Genomic DNA, 22,901 nt, shown 5'->3' with positions numbered 1-22,901 from the left:
GCTGCATATTTGTATGTGATGGATTATTCCTCATATTAGTAGAATGAAAAATGTTCAGCATCTTGACTGTTTTGGGGAAGTTTTCAGCTTGCTAATGATTTAAAAAATATCCTGCTGGAGTAATTTCTCTAAATGATAAAGGGTCAAGACATGTCCCTGAAGAACACCTGAAAGGGGATGCATGTTTCCAGTTGCTTAGGAATGGCTCTGCTCGGCTGCCCACATACCTAAATTTGAGACTCTTTCCCCCTGCCTCTGCAACAACCACTTCTTAATCCCTCCTCCTGTCCTGGTGCCCTCCCCAAGGTAGTGCTTTCTGTGCTGCTGTGTCGCAGCAAGTATGCCAGTGGCAGAAGATATTGATGCCGCTGGCAGGAACAGGTGGAAGTGCCTGGAGAAGCTGCAGAGCCAGGAAACCTCTTTCACCCAGTGCCACTCCCTCACATCTTGAGTATAGGTTTGGACCATCTGTAACAGGCTGAAGGCGAGTTTTAACACCTTTGGTTATAAGATTAGGGCTGTCAGGGAAGAGCAGTTACAGAAACATGTATATTTGCCACTAGTGCTAGTGCAGGGTTCTGGTTTAATCCCTAGTAGAATTACAAGTTCTATTCTTTTGGCAACAGAGCTACAACAGTCCATAGCCAGTTCATGGCTGAGTAAGTATCCTTTAGCTGATCTGTTTCTCTGTGGCACACTATCTGGTTAGCATCCACCAGGACAAAATTTCATACGGACTGCTCAAACAAAAATGAAGACAGCCACCACTCTGCTTGGATATGAGGCGGGGCAGGGGGAAGAGCTGTGTATTGAAGGAAAACGTGAGTTGTAATGGGTGATGCTAATCAACTGCCCTCTACAGAGGGAGTTATGGATACTTTATGCACGGAATATTGGGTTTTATTCTACTTTATTATATGACAGCGAATGTAGCTTGATATCACATCACTAACAGTACCACAGATAAGTGACAGTATTCATAAATATCAAAGTAGAACTTGTTCCTGTTTTACTTTATTATCATGTCTATATAAGCAGCTTTGCTGGTGTGTGGGTGCAGAACATAGCAAATAATGAGACATACTCCTCATTTAATTGGTGCTCTGCCTTTAGTAGATTACTGGTGTTCAAACCTCTGTGGTTGACCTGAAATAAAATTAAACCTGTTCACCAACATGAGTAGGAATTCCACTAACACTGCCCTGTCTGTCAAAAGAGAAGGTCTAGTGAGAGATGACAGTAATTCCTCCAAGAGTCAGTTAATCTGATCTCCAAAGGGGTATAATCACAGCTGCAACAAATTTAACAGTGTCTCCTTTTGATTTACTGGGGCCAGGCTGTGTGTCAGAGACAGAGATGGATAGACTTTCTTATGTGATGTAGATAATGTAAAGCTTATTTTGTAAATTCTAGTTTCAGATGAGCATTCCAGTGTTCACTGCCATCAGTGCTGCAGCATTTCTGGATATATGCAGAAGCAGATGTATATGGTGGCATACATCTGTGATATTTTACCTATTTATAGCATAGGCAGCCCCGCTGCTCATTTGTAGTCTTTTTTGTGATTTCTGGTGATAGCTGCACTAGAAACAAGATTGTGCATTTAGAACTTCATTCACTTCCTCTAGTGCTTTGTAGACAAGAGGCACAAAATACCTGCACTTTTAACCATGATGTGTATTTTCTCCTGCAAAAGTAAACTGGTCTCAGTTTAGGCCAATTTGTTTGAAGGAATTAAACAGTTTTGCTTCTATGTAACAGCATCTACAACAAGATTTAGTTTTGTTCAGCTAGAATGCATTACTTTTGTACCTTTAATTACTTGGGTTTTGATTTCTCATGTTCTAGTGTAGATAAGACTTTACAAAGTCACTTCTAAAATTACCCAGCCTTCTAGCATGATTTTTTTTTTTTTTTCCCCAAGTTCTGGTAATTATTCTGTTATTTCAAATTTAAAAATCCATAAGGCATCATTGCATTGGTTGAGCTGCTCTCCTGTCTGTTTTCTTAGCCTACATAGAGGGAGCACTGAGAGATTTGTGAGACTAAATGGAAAGTAAGAAGCCTAGGGACTCACTTGAGGGGGCCTGACTTTGCAGCCTACTAGTCTGGGCAACTTGGAAGCCTCAAAGATTATCCTAACTGCCTAGCTGAGGATTTCAGGTTTTGTTCAGGGATTACCTGATGAGAAATGCATCATCTCACAGCACAGAGGATGCAGGTCCCTATCTGACCCTCTCAGTGGGGGTCTGCTGCTCTTCTGGTGCTTCTGTGGTCTGTAACCACTCTTTCTAATCATGTGACAAGTTCTTTTAACTAAAGCAGGTCTTTAATGAAAAAGAATAATTTAAAAAGAATTCTATGAGTTTTTTTTTTAAGCGGGGCTTTTGTTAGGACAATAATTAATTCATATGATTTATATTATACAAAAGGCCAGACTGTATGACGGCAGTAATTCTTTCTGGCTTTGTTCTGAGGCTGATTCCAATTATATGAAACTTCACATTAGAAGTGTCATTGTCAAGGTGAGCCTGAGTATTTGGTAAAAAGAATCTCAAACATAAGGGGTACAAAGAAATGGCACTTTCAAGAGGGTAATTCATTTTAGGTCAACATTGGTGATACTTGATTCTGGAAGGCTGGCTTTTCTAATCAACTTTCTCTGAGGAATTTATTATCTGAAAACCTGTGACTAATGAAAGATGCTTTATTCTTTTGAGTTCAAGCTAATTTCCATGAAGATTATTATTACTAAGCAACAGATTCTGTAGAGTGTCTCCTGAGGGGCTGAAACTACAGCAGGTACAAAAAGTAAAGCAAAGCACAGTGGAAAAAAAGGTGAAATATTATCCCCAGACAGAGAGGCCACAAATGGTACCATGTACAGGGCCTGGTTTGGAGTCTCCTTCCTTGAAAGCTGTTGTTTGGCCAATAAAAAACTCCTACAGGAGTAAAAGATCAACATAAAGCATATCACTATCTACTGTTGATGTAAAGCAGGATTCAGCCTCTGCTCAAATGCAGAGATACACCACACTGTGACTAAGGGGGTAAAAAATAAGTCCCAAATATAATTCAGCATATTCGATTCTTATGGGAAAATCGATTATCTGCAATATATGTTAGCCATATTAAAAGAAGAATGGTTACTCTAGGTGTGAGGGCAGAGTGAAACTAAATAGAGGAGTGCTTTCTTGAATAGCAGAAGATGATGTAATCTTTTTTTTCAATGTTGGTTTGTGTCAGAGTAGAGATACAATATTTGCAGCTTGCTTAAGTAAAAAAACACATCTGGATATTCAGGTTTTTTGGTGATAGAGATTTCACCCAGTCCCCTGGCTTTATCTACTGGCTTTGCTAAGTACAAGGTACACATGATTGAGGATAAAAAAGAAAAAAAATCAAATCAAAACCAAACCCAACCCAAACTCCACAATGGCTTTCAATAATCTTTTGAAAGTTGCAGAAAGTTCCTTTGGCCTTTGGCCTTTTTATGTTCAGTTTAGGTAACTGTTTAAGTGATGCAGTTTTCTAGCATAAAATTTGCATGAGGTGAATTTCAGCACTTGTTCAATAGAGTTTTTAAACTTGACAGTAATAAAAACATCAATATGCAACTTAACTCACTAATCATGGTATGTGTGGGATATGTACAACCTGGAAATATGCAAAATATTCTAAATATTTGAGTTTAATGATAAATATACCTGGTCATCAATGTGAGACTCCCAAAGGTAAGGGTAGGATGTCCAAAATCACTGTTAGTATAGGAGTCTCCTTACCTGTCCAAATATTTCATTTGCTCTGATCTTTCCAGTAAGTTTCTTTTTAACACAGTTTTGGTTTTGTTTTTTTTCCCTCAAATGCACCTTTCTTCTGATACTGCAAAGGAAAGTTGTGCTGTTACCTGAATTTTTATAAAATAAGAATTGAGGCATAAGATAAAATAAAATAAAAAAAAACCAACCAAAAAAAACCAAGAACAGAATCTCTGGTCAGATGCTTCCCTGTCCCTGGAAGTACTGAGGGTCACCAGGTGTTTACACTTCCAAGCTACATGAGCTGTGTTTTTTGGGCATGCCCAGAAGCAGCAGTGTCTTCATCTTGCTGTGGTGTGTGTGCCTTAGTCACACTGAAGTCCTACAAGTGTCCAGGCATTTAATGCAACTGTTTTGCATGTAGGGCTAATAGAGTAATTTCATGCCGACCCTTTTCCTCATAGAACCAGGACTTTAGTAAAACACATGTATTCACTAAAGGGTCTCTTTTCTTCTAGAGAAGGCCTCTAAAGCTATCACACCTGGTATCAATAACTGGTTTTGAACTAATTAGCATCTTACATGATTTTTCCCCTCTACACTCTTGTGAGACCCCACCTGGAGTATTGCATCCAGCTCTGGGGCCCGCAACAGAATGACATTGTCCTGTTGGAACAACTCCAAAGAAGGGCCACAGAGATGATCACAGGGATGGAGCACCTCTCCTATGGAGTCAGGGTCAGAGAGGTGGGGTTGTTCAGCCTGGGGAAGGCTCTGGGGAGACTTTATAGGAGTCTTCCAATGTCTAAAGGGGGCCTACAAAAAAGCTGGAGAGGGGCTTGGTACAAGGGCACATAGTGATAGCACAGGGGTAATGGCTTTAAACTGAAAGAGGGGAGATTTAGATCAGGTATTAGGAAGAGAATCTTCACTATGGGGGAGGGTGGTGAGGCGCTGGTACAGGCTGCCCAGAGAAGTTGTGGCTGCCCCATCCCTGGCAGTGTTCAAGGCCAGGTTGGACAGGGCTTCGAGCAACCCAGTGTAGTGGGAGGTGTCCCTGCCCATGGCAGGGGGCTGGAACTAGATGATCTTTAAGGTCCCTTCCAACTCAAACTGTTCTATGATAGTATGATTAGTGCTATGTAGTGAGTATCTTAATCCTGTCAATTACTGCCCAAGGAATACTCTGCAGCTCATGGCTGGGAGGATCTTCTGGGAGATGTCCTGTCAAATAAGAATAATGTTGCCACCATGAAGCACTATCTCAATACTCAAACAGGTAAATAGTTTGAAAATAGAGCTGGACTGATCTGGAATTGCAGATAAGGGTCATGTTCAGCCTTGGATTTATGCTCAGTTCACACCTAAAGTGGCTCACACCTTTTCTAGGGTGTACAGTATCTGGAACATAAATTTTGTATGATGGATATCTTTTCCAGGTGACTCATTCTCAGTGTTAAACCTTACCCAGTTTAAAGGGATCTAGCTTTTAGAGAGGCCAAAGACCATTTTTTTTAGAGTCAATTTCCCCATGGCTTCTCAGACAGAGTAAATGAAGTGAAAATAGTGGGGGGGAGGGGGGGAATGTCTGGGAATCTGAACCCCTCATATCTTTCCCATCCAGAGCTGTGTAGGAACATTACAGCTCAGTTTAAAGATCACCACTGTCTCTGTTAGATCTGTTTATATGAGATGTATCAAGTGACCGGATGGCTGTTAAAAATGAATGTGCTGTTAGAAATAGGTTATCTTTTTAAATTATATTCTCATTTCATTACAAGCTCTAAATCATTTAAGCATGGGTTTGGAATACGTAAGTTGCAGGAAGTCTGATTAATTGATTACAGAAAGTATTGTGTGCACTCTTGCAGCAATTAAGATTTTAGAGGGTTGCCATAGGTCAATTATGCATCCCTATCAATGCTTTTATTTCAGGGATTTGAGTCATAAACTTGTAGAAAATTGCAGGATTTTTCAAAGTTTTTTATCAGGACTACTTTAAAATCTTGTGTTGGATTGACATAGAGCAGTTATTTTTTGTACTGGCTTCGGTATATTTTGTTACATCCCAAACTATAAGGAACTAAGAGAGATGTATGGTTATTGTTGGAAAAGGTGTACAAATACATATAATCTGTAAACTGGGAAACCAGGATTCCTTAGTTCTGCTACTGGTGGAGTAACTCATATTATTCTCAAGACTAATTTGGCATGGAAAATTTCAAGTTATGTTTCTGCAGTAAGTCTGAGCAGGCAGAGGTTCACAATCAGGTGTGACAAAGTGAAGGTGCCAGAAAAATCTAGAGAAAAATCTGAATCACAAAGTTCAACAGATCCCCTATGTGAAACTTGTATTGAGGTGGATTAAAACTGTTGAGAGGTAGAGCTTGTCAAAGCCTAGATTTCCTTTCTGTAGGAAATGGTGTTCAATGCAGTTCAAAAGGTAGAGGATTCAAAATTGGCTGCATGAGCAAACAAACAATTCCTTTAGAAAAGCAGAAGGTGTCTGTTTTGATGTCTTCAGCAAAATGCTGCTGCATAACTCTGTTCCAGAGGCTCACGGAGTATTTGGGATCCCAGGCAACCTGCAGAGTATCAAACCAGGGTGTGGAGAAATCTTCTTGTGAGGAGGAGCATCAGGAAGCTTAAACTGTAAAACTACCAACTCCCTAAATGCTTTTGAGATCTCTGCTGCAAAACCCTAGCCAAGCTGTGAAATCCCAGCTAAGCTGGGGCTCCAGAGACATAAATCCTTTTCCTTGTGTATGACGTGAAGCTGGAGACCCAACATCCTTAGCTTCACAGCACCTTGCATGAGGGCCATCTAAAGCTTCAGACAGTGGACACCTCAGATTGCCTAGCCCTGGATATGGTGAAGGAGCTGCAGGCTTTAAGACAATGTCTGCAATGCTAAATGGGCCAGAGCATAGTAGAAACAAACAGCTGAACACAATCGTTGCTGTTAAGTATTTAACATGTTTAACTTTTCATGGGCCAATAAGCCACCTGCCAGGCATGGCTAGTACGTGGTTAACACAGGACAGGGTCCATGTGATTTAACAGTTTGAGCATAGAGACTGTATTTTGAAGAGGGACCTTAAATGGATGAATCTGTGCTAAGCCATGTCTTCTGAGAGGTGAGATGAATCCCTGGCTTGTTTTATTTACTTGTTCTATTTGTGATGTAAGCAGAGGTTTAGGAATTCCTACTAATTCCCACCATCTAGGGAAAGTTCTCACCTGCCAGAGATTGAAATGGAGGCAAGCATTACAACTGATCTGTTTGCAGCTTATCCATCAACATTTGAAGACAGGATATGCAAAAATTATAGTGGGTTATTTTTAAGAAAACCATGTACATAACATAGCTATTTTCCCCTAGTTAATCACTGAAAAAAAATACCTTTTCTCTAAGGTATGTATTACAAGTCATATGTTTTAATAAAAACCTACATGTATTTGGAAAGGGTGGCTTACAGACATGGTTAGGAAAAGATACTCAACTTGCTTATGTCTTTAAATTATTAATTCCAGGTCATTCTATAGTACCTCAGTCAATTTTTGTATGCTACTGGTGTTACAAGAAAAACGTCTTGGAAATGTTTCAGGTGTTTAAAATGTACTGGACTCCTTTTTCAATATCTTCACATCCAAGGCTGGACCAGCTTCATTACATGGGGCCAATTTCTGCTCTCATAATAGCAATTGTAAAAGTGAAATAAATCCATTCATTTCAAAACAGTTGCTTACACGAGACTAATATTATCCTGCAGTATTTGGCTCTACCTGATCAGTACAGAATCATAGAATCCTAGAATAGTTAGGGTTGGAAAGGACCTTAAGATCATCTAGTTCCAACCCCTTTGCCATGGGCAGGGACACCTCACGCTAAACCATGTCACCCAAGGCTCTGTCCAACCTGGCCTTGAACACTGCCAGGGATGGAGCATTCACACCTTCCTTGGGCAACCCATTCCAGTGCCTCACCGCCCTCACAGTAAAGAATTTCTTCCTTACATCCAATCTAAACTTCCCCTGTTTAAGTTTGAACCCATTACCCTTTGTCCTGTCACTACAGTCCCTAATGAAGAGTCCCTCTCCAGCATCCCTATAGGCCCCCTTTCAGATACTGGAAGGCTGCTATGAGGTCTCCACGCAGCCTTCTCTTCTCCAGGCTGAACAGCCCCGACTTTCTCAGCCTGTCTTCATATGGGAGGTGCTCCAGTCCCCTGGTCATCCTCATGACCCTCTTCTGGACTTGTTCCAACAGTTCCATGTCCTTTTTATGTCGGGGACACCAGAACTGCACACAATACTCCAGGTGAGGTCTCATAACAACAGAGCAGAGGGACAGGATCACCTCCTTGGACCTGCTGCCACACATTTCTTACTGCATTTTGAGTACGTAAAAATAACAACAATGGGATGTCTGTAGCCCTTTCTACTGTCCTTCTTTCCTGTTGGAGTGGTAAATGACACAGCTGTCATTCACAGTGCTGGAAAACGCGTATCTTGCCCAAACAAGGTGGTACCATTTTCAAATGACCTAGTTTGCAATACTCAAGTTATTTTGGGGTGGAGGGTGAAAACTCTTAATCATTATATCATGTTAATCATTATCATATAATATGATACAGGCAGTGGCCTTTGAACACCTAGAGCCAGTCTTCTGATTGAGGCTGACTTAGAAGGTGAAATACAAGCATGCTTACAGTAGAAACACGGGTAAGTATTTCAGGCATGGAAAGAAATTGTTCTTGTAGAGCACCAAACCTTTGTATTTGCAATACATTGATAACCTAGATGTCATTTTTCTTATCCAGAATTCATTATAGTTGCTTAGTGAGCAAGTCTTGAGAAATGAAATTTTGTCATTTTTCCCCAACGAATTTATCCAAGCCAGCAGTATTTTATTTTAACTTATTTCCATTCAGGGATATTTAATCACAATTTTCCATATGAGCTGTGCCTCAAGTGATAAGATATCCTGCTGAGCTCATAGTGTGATAGAAAACTTTGGTTTACTTGACTCAAAACGAGTGTGTTCATGTGTATAGTAAAATCTGATCTTATAATGGCTTATAATTCAATACTAGTAACACAATCATTCACTGCAAATGCAGAGGAAGTACAATTATGGCTTAGGCAGTAATGCGCTTAAACCTTTGAAAAAAGAAATTATTTTCTAAACATGCCTGTCAGAACATGCTGTTGCCCAGTTTCATACAATTTCTAATATTCCCCTGTGTCTGAGGGATTAATTTAAATGTTTGCAAGAAATTGCGATTACTCTTTTTCAAGGGCATATTAAAAATAACAAATGTGTGGCTTTTCTTTACCTGGCTGATGTTTCCTAGCAGCCAGGACTAGTATAGCATAATAACTGTGGCTGTCTCTCGCTGGCTGTTCATTCACTCCTGTCCCGCTAAAAGAGCTGTACAGCTATGTGGACTGAAACCTCTTCCAGCCGAAGAAATAATCAGAGACATGTATTGCCATGAAATATCCTCATGTGAAAGTAATACAGAGGATGCTTCATTTGGAGAATAATGGCCTCTTGCTTGCAGTTTCTATGTATTACACCCTGAGATGTTTTAGAAAAATGGCACTGTAGTTCTAGTTAGGGTTTAACAGCTGGGAAACATTCACTGTTGTGTGACCTGCGGGAGCTATGTCAAGTTCTACCCCACGGAAACATTCGTTTAACAAGGCAGTGAATTGAGTTTAGGTTTTTTGTTTGGGTTTTTTATTTTGATTAATTTTTTTCTCCAGTCAGTATAGACTGGTGGGTTTTAAAGGGAACAGGCTGGATGTTTCTAAATGTTCTTCGTGTCAGTGTCGTGGATCAGTGTCATTTTGTGGGGTTTTTTTTATGTCTTATAGTGAAATGCGCATTGCTTTAACAGGTGTGTATTTGAAAGGTGATAATGGGACCCATTATGATTTCCTGAACATAACTACAGTTCAAGATCACTTTGTGTTTCCTTTCTGTAATAGCAATGTGAGAAATAAAAGGAACAGTAAAATGGTGCATTGTTACTGCACTTACCCACTTGGTACATGTCTTTTAATGGCATTTGCTTTGAATTCTGTCAAGAATAAGCTATAACTATTTGTCAGCTTTTGAAAAGCAGTGTAAGTCTAGCAGAGCAAGGCAAATTTATGCATCTTCTGTTGTTTTTTTTTGGATTCTGAGAAATTTAAGTTACTGTATTAGAGAGTCATTACACCTAACTTTCAGCACCAATAAATTAGGCATCTAATCTAAACTACTCTCATGTGCTCTCTCACCTTTAAGTGGTGAATCACCCCTTCTATCCAAGAAACTTATTTTAGGAGGATGAGTCATTCTCCAGAAGTGGACACCTGCTTCCAGTGACTCTCAAGGAGGATAAGCTTCAACTGGGGGGCTAACTTTTGCATCTCTGAAGTGTGGTAAGAGCAAGATACTTTTTTCTCTCCCTTTCCAGCTATTTATTACCATGGCCATGTTTGTTTTAAAGAGAGACACACAGAATTACCCATGATTATTCCATGGTACTTATTCTGTAGTTTTACTGAATCAAATCCTATGTGGGCAGGGAAATGAGGTATCACATATGGCATTCCCACTATGTTTTGAATATGTCCAACAATCCTCTCTTCTCAGAGGCATAAAGAGGCGGTAGATTGCTTTAGTTCAAATTTTGACTGTCCTGTGTTGTCTCATCTTGTTTCTTTCTTGCTTTTGGCTTACTGTGTGAGCAACAGAAACAATGAGCACCTTGTTCCTCTCCTGTGTGACATTACTTAAAGCTTGTGAATGACACCCAAGTTTTTAGGTGACAGTTAGACTCTCACCAGTGCAATTCTTATGACAGGCCTTGCAGGCATTCATCCTCACCCTTCCTTCAGGACTCATCACATTTTACTTTCTTCCAGTAATTTGCTCCATTAATTTTACCTGTAGCTTGCGTACTCTATTTTTGCATGATTACCATAAGATTTTGACTTTCAGTTGTTAAAACAATAAGCCAAAACCTTTGTGAAGGCAGATATTCTGGCCTAATTATTATTATTAATGTTGCTACCATCAAATTCTGAACTTAGTACTTGAATTGTTAGTGGTATTAGTTACTATCAGACTGCTTTATACCACTGCCTGTTATGGTGTGGGTATACAATATTGTTCTAGCTATATTTTTTTAATGAATAATTTAAAATACAGCACAAAGTTTGTCTGAAGGGTTTTCTCTTGGCTCCCAGCTGCGTCCAGCAGCATTTCTCTCTTTCCTCCATCCTCTCAGGATATTTTTAACAGCTTCAGCAAATCAGCCTTTCAATTCCACCTACGGAGAATTGTCCTCATAGTTCGGAACCTAAATATAGGTACAACAGAGCTTGTAATGTACTATGGTACATGATTACTGTAATAGTTACTGTAATGTACTATTGGACTGCAGTACACAATCCAGGTTGCTGTAACCTAGTGCTGTGTTAAATAGGCAGAAGAAATACCATCAAATGTTATAGCATATGGTGGTATTCCCAGGAAATCTGTGGGGTAGGCGAGATGAATTTCTAAGAGCTCTTTCCAAGCTTTGACAAGCTACCATCAGCACTGGTGCTAATCAGTGTTTGCAGCCTCATCAGAAGGGTTTTCTGCAAGGTCTGTCTAGGGCACTGAACTGGCTCTTTGTCTGTTGATTGCAGGTTGAAATGGGGGTTGCTAACAGGGCAGGAATCTCTTCATTGCTAAGCATGCAAAAGGGCTAACATTTTTTAGCCCTTGCCAGAACTGATAAATTTATTTGAAAACTGATGGAGCTACAAAAAGGCAATTTTTCTGAAAACCCCTCGTGCACAAGGAGGCAGTTTCTGGTCTGTCAAGCTTTAGTGTCTGAGCAGAGGTAAAGGTGAAAGTGGACAGAAATACAGACAACTATTACATTATCATGTTAGATGGCAGAATCACAATAGGAAGGATTACTGTGTTTCTGTGGACACAGTCATAGTAATGAATGTCAGGCATGGGAACATGTAGATGAAATCATTTGTTCTCAGCTATTGCTGCATAACTCCCACTAAGACTAACAAAGTCACAGCTGAATTTGTATCCCTGCTGAAGGAATTCAGTGAGGAAGGTTTTGCTGAACCCCAAAGCAAGCTGCTACACCTGAATAGAATCAACAGTGACCTCAGCTTTACTCTGAGCAGGTAGCTCACCCCAGAATCAGAAAAACAGCAAGCAAAGGAGAGAGAGTGCTCTCAACTCTCTTTCCATGCATTCCACTTCTTCCTAAGGCCATCTTTCTCTTTTTCGTAAGGTAGTGCCAATGGCTTGTTTGCAGACTTCTTCATCAGCTGTTTCATTATTCTAGCTAAGCTAAATAACCAGTGTTGGAAACATAAGGATAAACAAGGTATATTTTGCGTGTCATTGTTTGATTCTAGGTATGAGAAACCAAAGTACTTTTTAAACAAATCCTGCTGCCATTTTAACCTCCCTTATTACACTGGGTCATGAGATACATTTCCAGTAGTTACAGTTTCATCAGTAAATGATGGCTGTGCTTCTGCATGTTTGTAATGCTCAGGCTAAGAGAGTTTAATAATTTTTAAATGAATTGCAGTGCATATGTTTCATGGTTTCAACACAGATTTCTGAAGTTATCAAATAACAGGTGGTTCTTCAAAACTCAACATCAATCCAGTATTTATATTCATTTCATAAATTGCTTTTATAGTCAAGTAGAGAATACAGCAGTGAACTTGTTTACTACAAACACAGTACTTTTAGTTTTAACATTTAAAAATGTTACTGCTTTTGAAATTTCTGAAAGTTACAGAAGTGAGTCAAAACTCTGATTAGGATTATAGATTGGAACCCTTACTGATCATTTAGATTAGAGGTGTCAAAGTCCAAGATTAGGGGGCCTTCAGCTACCACTAACATTCTCAGAAACTGAGGGTAAATTGAAGTAAATGGAGTTTTCCTAGGGTTTTTCTCAAAACTTGATGTGGGCAACAGAATCAACTCATATTCTTACCACTCATTAACATACTTTTACTAAGTAGCATACTTGTCTCAGGCTTTGTGTGGAGATTGCCAATGATCGCAGATTCGTCAGCCATACCATAAGGTCTCGCAACGTTATTGCACTTGTGGTCTCCATGGAGCATGAGGTGCAGGCAGAGCTTTCTATATCCTGGCACTTAGCACATCATCACTTGCCATCTTGTCTTTTGAAATGTAGTAGAAAAGTATAAATGAGGGAGGGAAGAGTTTGGACTAAATTTTTTTGTCTTTCACTGTGTTGTGATATCATTCCTTGCCTTTAGTGAACATCATCTGTTCCAACTGAGAACAGAGCTGCATGTTACCTCCCTGAGAACTCCAGGTAAACTTATCCCAATGCCAACACTTGTTGGCAACTAGGTGAATCAAAGCACTAGCTGCCAGTATGGAGGAATATAGGAAGGTCACTGCAGATGTTCTCGGAAGATGGGTGAACCTAAGTCTCCTTATGCATTTCTTCCCGATGAAATCGGTTATGTAGTGCAAATCTGATGTGGTGTTTCTTGTGCTCATGAAGCCAGTTGAGACACAAGGTGGATTGATTTGAAGATAAGAAGAAGGGCTTTTAGAAAATCTGTCAAGGTTTGCACTTCAGGGAATATGTTCAGTTAACTTGCCACAAGGACACTGGGAATATGCAGGTTCCATTACCCCTCTGTAGCTTTGCTTCATGTAGGGTGAAATGGGATGTTTGAAGAAAAAACATTCAAAACTTCCTATAATATCACACAGATGTTAAATTTTCTAACTCGGGAACCAGATATTGAAAGTGTGTAATTTTTTTCCTACATACTCAATAGGCTGTGGCATTGTATAATACTTTATAAATTATAATACCTTAAAGCGGTTTGTCGGCAGTTAAAAAGTGGACAAAGTGCTAACAGTTGTCTGCAAAAAACCAACTTAAACGCTGTTGTAGAAAAGGAGCACTGTTTTTTTTCGGAAGTATTTGGTAAGGCTCTGGGGAATTTTTTTTTCACAAGAAGTATTAGGTAGGGCTCTAGGGAGATTTTCCAGTCTTTCTGAGAACTGCCAAACAGGAAACAAATTTTACTCTATATTAAACCTGAAGTGAATACATTACTGTCAAAGTAGTTATTACTGGTTTACTTCTGTGTGCTTCTGAGCAGAAATTGGCACTATAGATTCTGTCTGGGTGGGTGCATGAACAGATGGATGCTTTTTGTCACATTTTAAGCATTGAATAAAATGGTAATGACGTATTTCACTACGGCAATTTCTGTAACTGGAAGTCTCAGGAACAAAAAATGTTAGATCAGTGCATATCTCTTCCTAACTTAGAAGCTATTCTGGTTTGTCTCCTGGTGACTTTTCTGCTTTACATGCAACTCTAAATTTACTTCTTATTAATATCACCTCCTAGGCTAGACTTGGAAAGGACTTCTTATTCATCTGCTTGAAACCACAGGCAATGTTTGACATTATGCTAGGGTGATTTATCTCCCTCAGATTAAACAGCATACTTTGGGTGAATATTGGATTGTCAGCAGCTTCCCAATGAAGTAAGAAGCAGTCATGGTGTCCTGAAAGTTGGTGGGGTTTTGTGGTTTTCATTTTTAATAGCAAATGAGAGTGTGGAACTTCCCAAATGCAGGAATGAGAAAGGCAAATGCTGCTTTGATAAGGAAACACTAAGCAAAATTTGCATGAAGGCTGAGCAACTTTTAAGTGAATGAAACTTTTCTTTGTTAAGATTGTTATGCATAGAAGACTTGTTCCATGCCTCATTTGCATATTTTATTGAAGAGTTGTCTTTTAATAAAAGAAATTAATGATAAAATAAAACTATACAAATTCTCAGTCTGTTATAGTCTTTTCTTTAAAATTGACTTCATTATTGTGTATGGTTGCCATAAATTTTTAATGATGTCTATTAATGTAATCTTTTCTGATAATATTCATGAGATAACCTTTGATGGGTGATTTCCTGGATTGCCAGTACAGTTTCTGTGTACACTGTGTGTCAAAGTGTCAGACAGATGATATAGATGATGCAAATTGTGCAAAAAAGGGCAAAGCTACAAAATTAGCTAACCTCTGCTCTTCGTATTTTTATCTTCCATGTGTCACAGTTTTTAAAGAGGTTACTAATCTTGTTAGAATTGGCAATGACAGAGGGTGATACCATCACTGAAATAGAGGCGGTGAAAAATATTGGCTTATTTTAGCTATCTGACTCTGTGTTTTTTCTCTTGAGGTCCATCTGCTATCACTGGCTCAGAAATCTGATTTAGATGCACCACAATGCCCTTCCATTCCAGAAGCTGCATAAAGGCAGTACTGAATCACAATCTTAAATCTAAGTGGGTGGAAAGTGCATTTCATTACACTACAGCTTGAATTCTTCAATTTCCTTTCCCTTGCTTCTGGGAAGCTCAAGTGCTTTGCTATTTTAGCCGTGGGAATAGACATAAACCTTAAAAAGCCTTCTTTCATTGAAGGGTGCACTGCAGGTTGCCTGGTTTTCTTTCTGGTCTCCACTTGCTTTAGACACAGTCATTCATCTTTAGTTTGCTTCAGTTGAGTGCAAAACTTGGCAGAAGTATTTAATCTTGCTGTTTTACTGGCTTTTCATATCTCACCAGTGTTCGTTTCTCTGCCTACACTTTCCCTGCTTGTCAGCATCACCTCTTCAACACCTGCCTACTCTTGCTGGCAAAGGTTGCAAAATCCTGTCGTCTTTGATACGTGGTTCAGGGTGCTGGTACCCAGCTACAAGGCAAAAAGGTTATGGCCAAACTTGTGGCATCCATTCAGACTTCCAGGAGCCTGCTCTCATTGCTGGGGCTCAGCATCTGTCTCCTTAGGGTAAGGAAAAGAGTCGTTGTCAAGTCAAGTTTCTGTAGACAGGCAAGGGCCACAGATATTGATATAGACCAGTCTCCTCTGGTGGGTGGGTGCCTTAATTATGCAAGCAGAAAGAGCTGCTAGGACAGTGCTGCCACAGGAGTTGGGGAACATCAGGTCAGTGCTTTTGAGCACCAGCATCCCTTGGGCAAACATGAGAGTCCCATCTTTGCAGATTCAGTGCCAGACCAACAGCCTCTTCCTAGCACATCGATAAAGGCAGGCTGTCAGCTTGTGCTGTGGCCAATGCCACATACCTCCTTGTCCTTTTTCCGTAGTTTCCTTTTGTAACAATTGGGACGCCACAGGTTCTCTACCTGGTATCAGCTCCTCAGTGTGAAACATGCATTTGAATGCGAGCCTGCCATTTTGTGGATTTTCCTTAATGTCCTGGTTGCCCTGAACATTTACCTGGGCTACCACAGAACTAAGTCCATGGGCACAGGGCACCCTATAAGGCCAATATCCCCTGAGGGTCTTTGTATTGCCCAAGGGCTAGACTAATCTCTTGTCCTTGCTCCCAGAATCAATATTGGCTATTATCAGAGCAGTACCCTAAGGCAGAGCCAGCCTTTTCACATTTTTGCTCCCTGCCTTCCACGTATGCCCAGAGAAATGTCCTTACAGGACCTGCAGTCTGGGCTACAGCAGAAGTCTGTGTAGGAGGCAAGGGGAAACAAGCACCTAAATATCTCCTTGCTGGAGCCCTTTTATGAATTTCAGGTCTGTTTGGGAAAGGGAGCTTTGCTGGTGTCCAGAAGGGTGGCAGTGAGCAAACTTTGGCTCTCTAGAGAGAGATATAAAGCAGTCTTGTACATGAGAGAAGTAGATTCTCTGTCAAAGACTTCTTGTAGGGATTTCAGTGGGAGTTTGGAACCTCAGAATGGGAAATACAAACCTAGCCCCCGAGATAGGAGGTATGGATATTTTACAACTTAAATCTCCTTTTTTGCTCTGTCCTGATGTGTCCTACACGGATTTGTTCCAGATGTGACCTCATACTGCTTTCCAGATGCTTTCTGGGCAAAAAATTAATGTATTCTTTGTGGGTTCCTTGTTGTCAGCTGGTGTGGAACTGGAGAATAGATGCACACCACTGTGGCTCTCCTCAAATAGCGGAGAGCTGGGACCAAGCACGCATGAAACCATGAAGCTAACTGGATCCAGCTCAAGCCATTTGAGTGCTGAAGCCTTCCCTTTGTTTGAAGTGTTGGGTATAAATGCCAGCCAGAACATACCCCAGTTAGGCTAGAGCTGTGCATGGGCTGGGCGAGCAGGTGGCTAAAACCAGCCCATAAAACATACCACATCTAAGCTCTCCTGGCCCTCTTTTCAATGGTGCCTTTTTTCTGGGTTTCTCTCTAGCGTGTCTTAATGCTTTGCCATATTTCAAAGTTTAATTTAAATGCTTCTTAAATGCTTAAAGACCCTTCATATAGCAAATATAATTTAACAGATTGTGTAACATATTTTCCAAAGTAAAATGCTGATGCTGACTAAAGCCAGCCTAATCCTTCCCAGTGCAAATATCATTAACAGTGTTTACCCTACACAAGTGATGCTTGCACAGTTCCTCTTTCAATTCAGGTAGCTAGCCGGTTTCTCTAGAAACTGAAAGATGACAATAACAAAAGATTGACAACTTAAAGGCTGTATCCATCAACAAACATTCAAATACACTAAAACAATGTTTCTGTGATTGGAAATGAAAATAAACATGCCTTCTTCATGGAGGAAGTTCACTAGATAGGTGACCTCTCTGAAGGATTAGTCAATTAAATTTGAAAGCAATTGGGAAAATGTTTTAAATATGTGCCTTAGTTCATCCAACCTCTCGGGCAAGTAGAAGACAGTTACCGTGGCAAAAGGCCACCAAACTAGTTATCTGTGTTTCCCCTGGCCTCTCCTGAAAGTTGGAGGCATATGCCCATGGCCTTCTTCACTTTACCTCCAACCCAGTCTTCTGTACTGTTTCCTGCTCCTCACCTTCCTGCAGAATAAGAGCAGGTGAAATTACAGATGCTATACAGTAAGTCCAAAGATAAATTGTGAATCACCTTCGGCTATAAGCCTAATTCTGGCTGCTTCATCCCCGTCCAATCAACAAATGATTGCCTTTTTTTCTTTTTAAAGTCTTTTCCATCAGAAATTGGCAGGTAGAGCAGAGCTGGAGCCAAGGTACATTTTTCTGGGACAGTTTCGGCATAATTGATCAATGTCTATTTTGCAGACAAGGGCCTCTCAGAAAATCTTGGTGCTTCATTTTTTGAAATGCCTTGTAATATTTTCTATAAAAATCTTATCCCTGAACCAGCTTGCCCTAGAAATGTCAGTATATTGGAGAGCCTTGCTAGTGTACATTTTAGCAGTCCAGAGCGTCTCAGCAGGCTTTAACAGCATTGCCAAGAGACCTGTGGAGAAAATTAATCTCTAGCAGAACCAAGTTACTTCAGAAAATAAACCAGGGTCTTAGATTATTTGCTATCATGAGGCATCTTCAGCAATTATAAATAACCTCCCTTGCTCCCTCTCTCATGCCTTTCCGGCTGTGCACTTGACTCAGAATTATTTCCTATGACTAGGAACACATGCCACCATCGTGTCTCTTGTATGGTGGGAGGAGGTAGGACCATGAAGATTTTTGGTTAAGATAGGACAGCTTTCACTACAGAAAGGTTACAGAATTGGGCAGGCAGTTTTTACCTTGCTACAGTAAAACTGAAAAGAAGAAATCTAGGTTCCATTTGTCATTGCTGAGCTTGGGAAGAAAGGCTGATCAAGTCGGTAGTAAATAAATAGGGTATGTGGCAAGAAAACAGGTGGTTGAATCAGCAAGAATGTACTTGACCTTCTGATGTTCCTCCAGACTTCTGTTTCACAGAAAGCTCTAATCATTTTGGTTAAATACGCTTATAAGCTACAAATTGACAAAAAGGCATAAGAAGGAAATTATTCATCAGGCAGAGAAAGCAAGCCTGCTCTCTTCAGCTTTTTTCCATCTGTTGGTCTCCATTGAGAAACTGAAAAGGCAGCTGCCGGGGAGTCCTGATCTGCGGGCAATCCAAACTGATGATTTGCTTTTGCACAGTTGCAGTGCTTAATCTCCGTGTTCCAGCAGGTTTATTATCTCAAGGGTTTTTTAGCCATTGGGTTTCTCCTAAGGCTTTAGTTTTCAAAATGGCCTGTAATCTAACGTAGTGCAAATCTAAAAATTATCCAAATTTAGATAACTTTAGGCTTTGGTGGGGGAGGAGAATGATACAGCAGTTTTCAGTTTGTACTAGTTTTTTGTAGCTTTGAGTTACAGAAATAATAACAGTATTTAAAGGAGTCAGCAAGGGGCTGTATTAAGAACAACACCTTTCAAGGCTATGAGCATGCCATCCATGCAGTGTTATGTGTGATTCATTCAAATCTACCACGTGAAGCACTTTTTTTTCTCCTTATATTTGTTACAGTCTGCAACTGTTTTTTGTGTCAGAGAAATCCACGTTTGCTTCTTCTGAGGCCCTCATTTCTGTGGACCTCTAATACTGAGTTGAAGCAGACCAGGCTGATCTGACTGGTGTTAATTTGAAATTTCTCTGCTCATTTCTCACACTATAATAGTTACAGCACAACCCCATCACATATGCCAAACAAAGACTTATTAAAGAGTCCCTTAGAAGGAAAATACATTGCCTTCCTTTACAAAGGACATCTTATCTTCTGGATTCATATTCTTAAAAATGAAAATCACAACAGAAGAAAATATTGGCCCCATTTTCACTTATAACACATACAAGTCCCCAGAATTCATACTAGAGGTCATTGGTGTCTTGGGAGACCTCCCAGTCGAGCTGACACAGAACTCTCAAGCCTCACTCTCTTCTGAAGACTTCCCTAGATATATGTGAGTGCTACATCACCTACCTGTTCCTCCCTCTGATTCTCCTTCCGATACCTGGATTCAAAGTCAATATCCATATTGTCCCAACACACGGGATGAGCTGTATCCCTTTGAACAGATCGTCATGCCATTAAGGCAATGACTGACCAGGACAATGCAGGGCAACAGGCAATGACTATAATGCTGGACTATTGTTCATATGGATCTTCTGAAGATGAGCAAAGACAGGAATAGAAACTTGAGAAATGGGTGAAAAAAGCTGAGGAAGTTATCATTGCAAGTACATGCAGTAGATTTCCAGGCCAGCAGATCATTCCTCTTAGAACCTAGAGACTGCCAAATAAGCTGCAAAAATAAGAACAGAGGAGTCACCCTGGCACGTTTAGCAATTGCAACAGCATGTATAGCATAAATATTTGAATAGCACAAAATACAGTAGGGATATCACTTATGGACCAAATATTCTTCTACTTATGTATTTTCCTCATGGTTGCAATACTAAAATGAGTAGGGAAGAAGACTGGTCTGACTCAAAAGAGATTGAAGCTCAGGAAAGAAAGAAATTTTCTGACCTTTGGAAGAAGGCACGGGCAACTCAGGAGGACTACAAGGATGTTGTGAAGTTATGCAGGGAGAAAATTAACAGGGTGAAAGCTCAACCTGAAATTAATCTGGCTACTGCCATAAAATACAGTAAGAAATGTTTCTATAAATACATTAGAGACAAAAGGAGGGCTAAAAGTTGTCTCCATCCCTTATTGGGTGTGGGTGGAACATAATGACAAATGATAAGGAAAAGGATGAGGTACATCATGCTTTCTTTGCCTCAGTCTTCAGTAGTAAAACTAGTTGTTCTCCAGGTACCTAGCTCTCTGAGCTGGAGGACTGGGATGGGAAGCAAAATGAAGCCCCATAACCTAAGGGGAAATTGTCAGCCACCTACTACTACAGTACCTAGACACACACATGTCTATGGGCCAGATGGGAAGCTGCTGAATGGTCTAGAGAAGTCTTATGGGAAGTGCCTGATGAAACTGGGGTTTAGTCTGGGGAAAAGGAGAGTCTAGGGAGACCTTATAACTCTCTATAACTAACTGAAAGGAGGATGGAGAGAAGTGGGCGTTGGTCTCTTTTCCCAAATAATGAGCATTAGGACAAGAGGAAACTACCTCAAGACTTAGACTGGTTATTAGGAAAAGTGTCTTCACTGAAGCAGCTGTCAAGAATTGGAACAGGCTGCTCAGGGAAGTGGTGGAGTCACCACCCCTGGAGGTGTTTAGATGTGTAGATGTGGCACTCAGGGATACGGTTTAGTGGTGCACTTGGCAGTGCTAGGTTAACGGTTGTACTCAATGTTTCCAACATAAACAATGTTTCTATGAATCAGTGGTTAAGAAGCAAGGGGTCAGAAGGAAAACAGAAATGTTTTCTTTTCATGTTTGACACAGACAAAGGTTAAAAATTCTCCATCTCTATCTGAACTATAAAGTTTTGCAATGTGTCCTGGTGTAAACCACGACAGAATATGTGGCAGTCACCTAAGAAATACAGAATGAAAATGCATTCCAAATTTCAGAGTTATGAGGAATAAACTGAGAAAAAATGTTAGATGGTTCTTCTATTAAGATCTAGCATAAATGAAGTTAAGAAGAACAGAAAAGAGCTCCTGGAAGTCTGGGCTTTAACATCCTCTTGACTCATAATGCCTGAAGTGGAGCCTTGTGTTTCATGGTGGGCTTTGTATATGTTCACTCTTCACATACACAGAGTCTTAACTGGCTGGACTCAAGCTGTGCAGAGGAGCTGATCTGGGACTTGGAAAATCACAGGCATATGTTTTGAGATGTTTCACTTAAAGTGGCCAAGATCTTACCATGAAGGAAAAACAATTCCAAGTTTTGCTGTCCCCTGGCCAAGGACAAAATAACTTGTCACTTTCTGACTATGCAGTGGAGATTTCTGGTAAGAGAGGAGGTCCTTTTCTTAATGATGTCAGTTATGTGGGTGATGTGGACAGAACCCTGGAGAACAGCCTGTGCCTAAAACCAGCCTAAATTAGAAGCTTAATCACACAGCCAATTTAATAGGTGTAGAAAGACAGACGCCTCCAGAGAACAGTATAAATCTTAGTGCAAGCACATCCTAAAAATAGTTGTGAGAAATCCACACCTGAGCCTGCTCTATGTGCAAGCAGTTTTCCCGAAATGGGCAAAGGAAATCTGGTGAAGAATTTAAAAACACATGCCAAGAAATGACTGCATATGCTAGGACAAGGTAATAGCATATTCAGAACCTCTCCCATCCATGTTTTTCTGCATACACAGTTGCATAATAATTAGGAAATTTAAATCAAATTGTAATTAATAGTAACAACACAGAGTAATAAATTCATACAGAATAAATGCAATAAAAAATATACAGACCAGAAAAGGAATAATAATTTATTTTACTTTGAATTTAAGAAGTAATGAGGCGTGTTGGCTGTCCTAGAAATGGGTGAACACCAGGAGAAAAACAAGGGTACATATACATCAGTGGGAAGATTGTATGACATGGTTTAGTGTGAGGTGTCCCTGCCCGTGGCAGGGGGGTTGGAAATAGATGATCTTAAGGTCCTTTCCAACCCTAACTATTCTATGATTCTATGATTCTATGTATGTGTATGAGTTTGCAGCCAGTTTTCCCTACTCCCTCACAAGATAGCAAAGCAATGAGATCACTTTGAATAGGAAAATATACCTAGAGGAAGGCAGAATACAATTGCCCATGTGGCTGAAGAACCTTGTAATCTTATGGTCATATTTCCGATACCATTTCTGTGAGAAGTTATTCTTTGCAGTCTTAGGATTTGACTTTCAAGATAAGGTTTGAATGTACTATTTTATATAAAGCACTCAGACTTTAGCACATTTATCTTCTTTTAAATATACGTATTTTTATGTGCTGGCAGTGGTGGTTGCAGACATGCCAAGACACATAAAAGAGAATGACAAGAAGATGCAAGGAGCCTCAGGAAATCAGTGGTTTCATGTACACATTTTTTGTGTTCTTGCAGCATTAACATCTCATTTCCACTGTTTCCAGCCTTGGATTTCTTTTGTGTTATGCCAATTAATAAGCTGCTGTCAATCTATTACCTCTGTGCAAACTTCAGAAGTAATGTCTTAAATTAGGATAAGGAAGCAGGGAAGGTAAAAATGGCAACTGATAGTGTAAATCTGGTGGTGTCAAAGTCCTGCTAATACAGACTTATTTCAAGTAAGAGAAGCATATTCCTTCGGTGGTTCTATTTTAAGTGAGGTTGTCGAGTCTGTGACTGACAATATAG

General features: G+C 40.1%; 1 protein-coding gene across 4 annotated transcripts in view; it reads left to right on the top strand.

Moving 5' to 3' along the window:
- Nucleotides 1-22,901, top strand: part of GPR63 (G protein-coupled receptor 63) — an 81,454-nt gene that overhangs the window by 31,658 nt on the left and 26,895 nt on the right. Inside the window, exon 3 of one of the 4 annotated variants that reach the window (XR_009962778.1) lies at nucleotides 307-776. The exons of 2 other annotated variants lie outside the window; for them this stretch is intronic. The gene's annotated coding sequence lies outside the window, so the exon portion shown is untranslated. Of the gene's footprint in view, nucleotides 1-306; nucleotides 777-9,093; nucleotides 10,194-22,901 lie in introns of those variants that run through there. One more of the 4 variants, XR_009962777.1, reaches the window with a different exon arrangement.

This window comes from Pezoporus occidentalis, unplaced genomic scaffold (assembly GCF_034315485.1).
Source record: "Pezoporus occidentalis ecotype Australia unplaced genomic scaffold, CSIRO_AGI_Poc_V1 ctg13, whole genome shotgun sequence".
Classification (NCBI taxonomy): Eukaryota; Metazoa; Chordata; class Aves; order Psittaciformes; family Psittacidae; genus Pezoporus; species Pezoporus occidentalis.
The sequence above is the reverse complement of the archived record's forward strand: the minus strand, read 5'-3'. Positions and strand labels throughout refer to the sequence as shown.